General features: G+C 37.4%; 1 protein-coding gene across 1 annotated transcript in view; it reads left to right on the top strand.

Moving 5' to 3' along the window:
• Window positions 1-417: 417 nt before the first annotated feature.
• Window positions 418-8,133, top strand: part of CPPED1 (calcineurin like phosphoesterase domain containing 1) — a 65,645-nt gene continuing 57,929 nt past the window's right edge. Inside the window, exon 1 of the mRNA XM_054180597.1 lies at window positions 418-479. The gene's annotated coding sequence lies outside the window, so the exon portion shown is untranslated. The remainder of the gene's footprint in view (window positions 480-8,133) is intronic.

Below are 8,133 nucleotides of genomic sequence, written 5' to 3'. Positions count from 1 at the left end.
TCAAGTCTAGAATCCATAAATCATGTTACCTTAATTAATCATAAGTTACTCTAGATGTTATTCCCTTTGTGCCTGATAGTTGTATTGACAGTGAAGCTATTTTAGCTATACCAGAATTAGAATTCTAATTATGAACTAGAGTTGTTCTAGGCTAGGGCACAAACCTGTTTTTCACTAGACCAGCAGCATTTAATGGCTTCATAGCATGTAGCTGTAAGCACATCTACATGATCGAAATATAAACCCCTTAAGTATAATGATGGAAACAAGAAACCTATTTGAGATAAATGGGTATTACATGCAGTATTGAGGCATATCTTGGGTCATTATCCTTAATGATTGTATGATTCCTTACAAGGCTTTTCTTGATCAACTCAGTCAATGTACTTTTAATTTATTTCAGCTGTCTTTATCAAATTGAGGAAACATGAAATATTGCTGTCCACTTTCAAGATTTCTCATTCTGACATTGCTTTAAGGTAAGTAATAATCACCAACTTTTCTACAGCTTTATCCCATAAGAAATGTATTTTGCCTCTGAAACAATTGAGAAGATGAATGCTTCACCTAGAATCTAGAGAGTTGTCTTTACTCAAGCAGATACCCATTTAGTTAAGTGAATTAAGCACAGACCTTATACAAAATCAAGTATTCCTACTATATTTTCCTCTTTCTTCTTTTTCTTTTTTAGCTTGTTTTCACTGAGACTTTGACATGTGGATCAATGGCAATGCTTGTTCAACTGTAAGCTAGAAAACAGGTGTATGTGGGGTTTTTTTCCTGGTAAATTTTGTAGCAGCATATAGCTATGGCTCAGCAGAAGTTACATAAACACATGCACGCTTCTACTCTATGTATGTATGTGTTCATTATACATGTTCAGTTCTGTGTTTAATTGTGTATACTCTTAGAACTGGTTCTTATGGGGTTTTTAATGTAAATTAAAAAGTATTGAAAAACAGTGAAATTAGGAGAGAAATCTAATGAGTTAACCTGAATGTTGAAGTGGTGATAAATCTGAAGAATACAGAACAATTGAAATTATCATGTTCCAATATCTGTGTTTCATATTTGTTAATAATAATGTTGATGCAACCTGTAAGTATTTTCCAGGGACTGATTACAGGCTAGAGAAAATACTCCTTTACTGAGCACTGAGCTTTCTACTTGATCATTAATGCCCAAGAAATGCCATATAGCTCAATAATTATTATTAAGAGACATTCCAAAGCTGGTAAAATCTGTCAGAAAACAGCAGCTAGACAGGCCTGATCTCAGGTAGTATTGATATGAAAGGTATTTTGGGATAAGAAATGTCATGTGGAAATTGGAATGAAGCAGTCCATGTCTGTTTCCTTGATAGTTATTTCATACTGTAATGGGATGTTTGCATGTATAGATACAAAATGTAGTGCAGCTGGAAAACAAGAGGTGATGATTGTGTTATAGTTGGCCAACTATTTGCAATCACTGTCTTTAAAAGTACAGTTAAATGTTAGAAGATGTCTGCTGTGGACAGAGGGTAGCTTGAGACAGGAAAAAAAATAATATCTTAGCAGACATGAGCTGAAGAAGTAAAATGTGTTTAACAAGGAGGGTACAAGCAACATGAGGTTTATAGATACTGAAAACAGTCCTGTGATTTACAGATATTGTAAACAATCCTGAACTGACATGGCACATAAGTTTCTTTTGAACACCTCCACATTCTTGAACCAGCACAGATCAGACAGTCCTATTAGGTTCTACAAAGTTTTGTCATTCCCCTGTGAGGAGTATGCCTTTGACTGCTGTTAGGACTGCTGGGTGCTTAAACCACAATTGAATCTAGACATTTCTTTTAGTTATACAGTAAACACTTCATAAGTCTTTCTTCTTTTAGCCCGTAACTGCAAACATTAGTATCAGTGCAGCAATGTGTGAGATCTCAGCTTGCACTGTGTGGACACTAAATATATTTCTCCTTTTATATATTTTGAGCCTGTCTCTTTTCAGTTAAAAAAAAAAAAAAAGGGTGCATATACAGACCAGGACAGAATGAGCTGGTGCTTATAACTTCATGGAGTCATAACAACTTTAACTAGAACAGCTTACAAACTTTGAGCATTGTGTAGCTATTGCCTTCAAGTATGAAAATACATTTTCCACAAAGCAAAGAGATCCACCATCAAGAGATCTTAATGAGCCAGGAGGTGCTTCATGAATGAAAAAACCATGAGACTTGTTTTCATGGCTCACTGAGGCAGAAGGTAATTTATTGCAAATCTGCAATGTAGAAATTATCACCCAATATTATTCTCTTGAGTCTTCTTGTAAAACCAAAACTATAGTTAATTGCAGAGATTGGGGCTAAAGCAGGCAGTAACAGCCTTCACATTTGGAGTGGACTTAAAATCCTGAGAGTTCTTGTAGCTTCAGTTTAATTTGAAGGAAATTCAGATAAATTTAGAAGGTAAATGGAGTAATTGTGCATACACAAGACGAAACATGTATACTGCAAACATCTTCAATATACAGCAGGGGAAAATAAGTGCCAAGCTGTCTAAAGCATACAGCTGAAAAATGGCTTGTGCCCTCAGGTTTGCCTGTTGCACAGCTATTGCTCTGATTCTGAACAAGGAAAACTGCCAGTCAGCTTCTCTCTGGCAAAACTGATGTTACTTTTAAACTGTAACACTATTTTAGTTACCTGTGAACAAGGTATGTTTCTGCATGTTATAAATCAGACTGCCATGGAATTTAGATCTGGAATGTTAGGCCAGGTGTCTGAGGATTACTGCAACTGACAAAGAAGGCTCTGCAGATCATTCCAAAGTAGTGCCAACAAAACCTTTATGTCTTGTTAAAAAAATAAAAGGTACAGAAGATAAAAAAAAAGGAACATCTTCTGTATCCTTCCAACTGAAACCCCAACTAGCTTTGTTCTCCTCAGTTCAATTTTTCAAGGCAAAGAGGAAGCCTTTCTAAACAGACCTAAAATAGCATTACAAATTTTCAAGGTTAAAGTGAGTATAATAGGCTGTATACTGTGCCTAAGCATAGAGAAACTGTGCTTAGGTATAGAAGAGGACATGTAGCAGAGAAAAATGTCTAATGCTCTGCTGTCTGACTCCTTAGTAACTGAGATTAAGAGGAAGATAAGTTTTAGTCTAGAACAAAAATTCTCCAGTCCTGGAACATCCACAGATAGAACCTGTAACAAGAAGTCAAATTAGTGAGCCAGTTATAGTCTGTCAGTTTTACCGCTATTAACTCTCAAGGGCTATACAAATGAGCTGTTAACCTCACAAGTGAAGAGTGCTCTTCACAGAAATGTAAAGTTGCTGTATTACTTAAGTAACAAAAGACTTTAGCCACAGTGTATTTTGCATGTCTCCAATATGTACTGTCAGGCAACCAAAATCAAAAGTTCTTACTCAACATTAGACCTTTTTAGTGTGCTTCCCTGATAATAAGCTTCAATGATGTCTCTCCCTAACATTGTCACAACATGCCCATCTGAGGCTTGATGTATTTTGTATCTTATATATAGCAATAATATATAGATGTAGGAACTTTCAGATTTATGAAGAAGAAAATTTCTCTGACAGTTCCATTTTTAAAGGATGCTAACTGTTAAAAGATGCTCAGAATTTTAAAATGAAAAGTCACAAGACAGACAAAGTAAGAAGTACAGAGAAAGCAATAATGATCTGAGTTCTGGAATGCTTCTTTGATTATATGACACTGCAGTTTTCATCTGGCTATCAGATCCACTTATCATGGCTGACCAAGATTGTCAGTGTAGTTGCCAAAGGTTAAATATCCACAGCCCAACTCAGCATCTATGAAATTCAACAACTGTCCTTCCACTGATTTAAAATGGAAACTGCATTGGGTGACTTTGTTCAAGGGATGCTGAATAATCACAGCTTACACTGAAATCACCAGCCCAATAATGAACTCAGAGACTAAATTTAGGCACATATGTTGGAAAACTGTTGACGTGCACAAATACATTCCAGACCATACTTTTAAGCAGATGGTAACAACTGTCCCTTCTTGACTCCACTTGACAGCCAATGTAAAGAGCAGTATGAAATCTGGTTCCTAAGGGATTTGCTTCTCGGTCCCCTAGTGTGATAGCCAGCAAGAAGAAATCATACATCAACCAGCTATACTGACAGGTGGGTCAAAAACCCATGATGATCTCAAGGTGGAAAAGTAAATACCATTTCTTACATTTTCTTTCTGGAGAATATTCTGATAACGTTAACAGGATTCATGACTGTTATTTCTCAGCATAGTGCAACTCTGTTATATTTACATATATGGAGTATCTATCCAGAACATCTATCTTGGTATCCTGTTACACCTGTCTTGAATGAAAATGCATCAATTCAGACCCCCTGCTATTTGCATCGTATCAATAGTTCACTGGAAAGTAAAACCTTAAAGTAAATAATATGTAGCAGAACACTTCTTGTAACTACTCTCTTTTTTTCTTCTCCTTGTGGTTTTGTAACAGATATTTGCCTATTTATTATTGTGACAGTGCAGTGATCCCACAGCAGGATAAATAATAGGACAAATAAAAGATTTTTACTGTAATTGTGAAATGAACATTAGGGAGTCTTGAGAAGTGGTGCAAAAAGATGCTGACAGCAGGTTCTAGTGGTATCTTTTTGTTGTTGTGTTTACTTAAATCAGCAGATTATCTAACCTGCTAAATATCTTTTAAAGTTAATAACATACTTAACTTATCTGCTTCTTAACACATATGTAGGGTATCATTGCAGAGTGTAATAAGGTTGAACAAATTTTTAATACAAAACACTGGCACCTGTGAGTAGTTCTTAGAATGGATTATTTGATCTGTATATTTGTATAAACAAGTAACATTGGAGTAAAATGTAAAGTTGCAAAAGGACTACTTCTGTGTAATATGGAAATAACGTATACCTATATAGGGCTGGGTGTAACTGAATATTTGGTAAAAGGTCAACTCACAGTTTTCTTGTGTGTGTGTGAATTAGTCTGTCATTCACTCACACATGATGGAAAGCTGGCCTCTTTAAAGTCAATTTTGTAATTTATATACACCTTGAAGTCTTACATGTGATTTTTCCAGTTTAACAAATTCTCCTTGTGAATATAGTGATTGTTCTTTAAAAAGGAAAAATATATATAAAAAGGAAACTCCACGCCATTTCTATGCAAACTAGAACAGTTGAAGTGAGCCTTAATAATATGATGAAGAAACAGATCATTTAGATGGCTGAACAATAGGATCACTTTCCTACATAAACAATGCAAGTATTGCAACACATAAAATGACCATAAGTGAAAAAAAGCAGATATCTCATAATACCCAATTATTTCACTTGTTTCTGTCAAAATGTTTAGCACAAGTTAGAAAAAACACTTGCACAGCAAGATCAGAAATAGATCCTTCATGCAAAGCCTGAAACTGAATCCAGTTTTCAGTCTTTTATCTCATTGCAAAGAATTGTTTTAGTATTAGATCTGTTGGCTATCCTTAATTACTTGACAGCTGCGTGCAAAGGGAAAGGTCTTATTAGTGTTAGCAGGAATATTGCCATTAAATTCAATTGAGTGAGAATTCCACTTCAAGGATCAAAATTTATTAAGTTTATTCCTTTTTTTTTTTTTTTAATAAAAAATAAAATTCCATTTGTTTCAGTAGGGTCATATTATAATGTTAGTGTTATTCACAATGAAAACAAACCCACAATCTCACATTAAAGCATACAGAAAAAGATAAAGACAAACCCAACAAAGATAAGGACCGCATTCTAATGGCCATTATGTGATAGAATGTTGAAATACTTTAATAAATAATATTTTGGCATTCAGAGCACCTTTAAGCTCCAGTGCAGATAACTATATATTTTGCTCAAAACTCACTCAGACAGAGCTGTGGTCTCTATGTCCATCAGTACGTCGAAGCCCAGAGGAGGCACAGCCTGCTGGCAGAGTGACAAGGACAACTCTCCAGCACATATGCTGAGGGAAACTGCCCACACTACCATGAAAGCCAATAAAATCAGCAGTGCATTCAGTCTTCCTGCCTATATCCATCCTAAGCAACTTTTCTGTGCCCTGACAGTGTAAGAGGATGAAAGCTAGTTCTTGCTGACTTCATGACCTTTCACTACAGCTGCATTCCTCTGGGACAAGAGAATAGTCATCTCTATACTATGAACAGATAACGTTTTCTTGGCAGCTGGCATACAGCTGTGGAGCTCATTCCCTGATGATAGTGGAACAATGACAAATCTCATCTTACTAAGATTAAAATGTAAAATCCCTTCTTTTCACCTACCTGTTCCACAATTATAGTAATAAGAATAACAAAGTCATCCCTCCTAGGACATGAGAAGAAACCAGAGATCCTTCACTGCAATTACCCTTGGAGCTTGTAAAGGTGTTCTGATACCATGGTGATGAACACAGTCTAATTGCCAGGATAGATGATGGATCCAGCTGGCACTTCTCCCTCCTCCCCCACACATCATGGTACTCACCACAACAAGTTTATGATTTTGTCCTAAAAAGCTGTTGAGTCTTGTTGATCTTTACAAATCTACTTGCAGAAACTGCAAAATACTCTCTTAACTTTTACATACTCTGGACTGTATGAGAGGGGTGCATTAGATTTTCAGAAATGACACCCATATGATATGTTATGGAATCATAGAATTGTTAGGGTTGGAAGGGACCTCAAGGATCACCTAGCTCCAACCCTCCTGCCATGGGCATGGACCCCTCACACTAGATCAGGTTGCTCAGAGCCACATCCATTCTGGCCTTAAAAACCTCCAGGGATGGGGCTTCCACCACCTCCCCAGGCAACCTGTTCCAGTGTCTCACCACACTCATAGTGAAGAACTTCTTCCTAACATCCAATCTGAATCTACCCATTTCTATTTTTTTTTTTTCATTCCCCCTAGTCCTATCACTCCCTGACACCCTAAAAAGTCCTTCCCCAGATTTCTTGTGGGCCCCCTTAAGATACTGGAAAGCCACAATTAGGCCGCCTTGGAGCCTTTTCTTCTCCAGACTGAATAGCCCCAACTCCCTCAGTCTGTCCTCACAGGAGAGGTGCTCCAGCCCTCTGATCATCCTTGTGGCCCTTTTCTGGACACCTTCCAGCATGTCCAGATCCTTCCTGTAATAGGGGCTTCGGAACTGGACACAATGCTCCAGAACTGGACACAGCACTCTAGGTGGGGTCTCACCAGAGCAGAGTAGAGGGGGAGAATCACCTCCCTTGACCTGCTGACTATGCTTCTCTTGATGCAGCCCAGGATGTGATTGGCTTTCTGGGCTGCAAGTGCACACTGGTGGCTCATGTTGAGCTTCTCATCCACCAGCACCCCCAGGTTCAGAGCTGCTCTCAAGCCAGTCCCTGCCCAGTCTGTATCGGTGCTTGGGATTGCCCCGACCCAGATGCAGGTGTTGTTATTCCTCCTCTAAAATCCTTGTTGATAAATAAATGTGTGTTCTCCTTCTTGGCAAAAACATATTTCATATACCTATCTACCTGCTCAGTTGTCTCAAGTGAGTTTTACCCAGAGTGATTTTATTATGTTTGTCATTGTTCAAAAGCTCAAACAGAAAGTTCTCTAAGTTAATTTCTACCTTGTACCTTTTTTATGTACACAGAATTTGTACAAGGATGAGGGGTTTGGGTTTGTTTTCAGTTTGTTTGGTGGTGGTTGTTTGTTGGCTTTTTTTTAATCTAGAAGGTAAGATAAATACTTGCTAGACTAGGCTATATAAGGGCCCAGAAATACTGTCATTTTCTTTTCTTCAAGAAGGGAAAAGCGTGAAAAATAATGGTTCACACAACCTTCTCAAGATATTTGCTCAACTCTAAATTTCAAATAGTAAACATTGCTATTTTAAATGCCCTGATTCTTAACAGCTGCATTGTACAGGAATGTCATTACATGTTATATTATTTGGTGTCCTTGATGGCAGGACTGTTACAAGTCAAAGTCTGAGTGGGTATGGATAAGGTGATAATCTTTCACCTGCAGAAGCAGAACCAGCTATTCTCAGGAGTAAGTGGAACAAGTGCTCTTGTGGGCAAACTAGATGCTAGTCTCCAGGGTTTATAAATCTGTT

Source organism: Dryobates pubescens, chromosome 4 (genome assembly GCF_014839835.1).
Source record: "Dryobates pubescens isolate bDryPub1 chromosome 4, bDryPub1.pri, whole genome shotgun sequence".
Classification (NCBI taxonomy): Eukaryota; Metazoa; Chordata; class Aves; order Piciformes; family Picidae; genus Dryobates; species Dryobates pubescens.
Note: the sequence above shows the minus strand (reverse complement) of the source record. Positions and strands in the feature narration are given on the sequence as shown.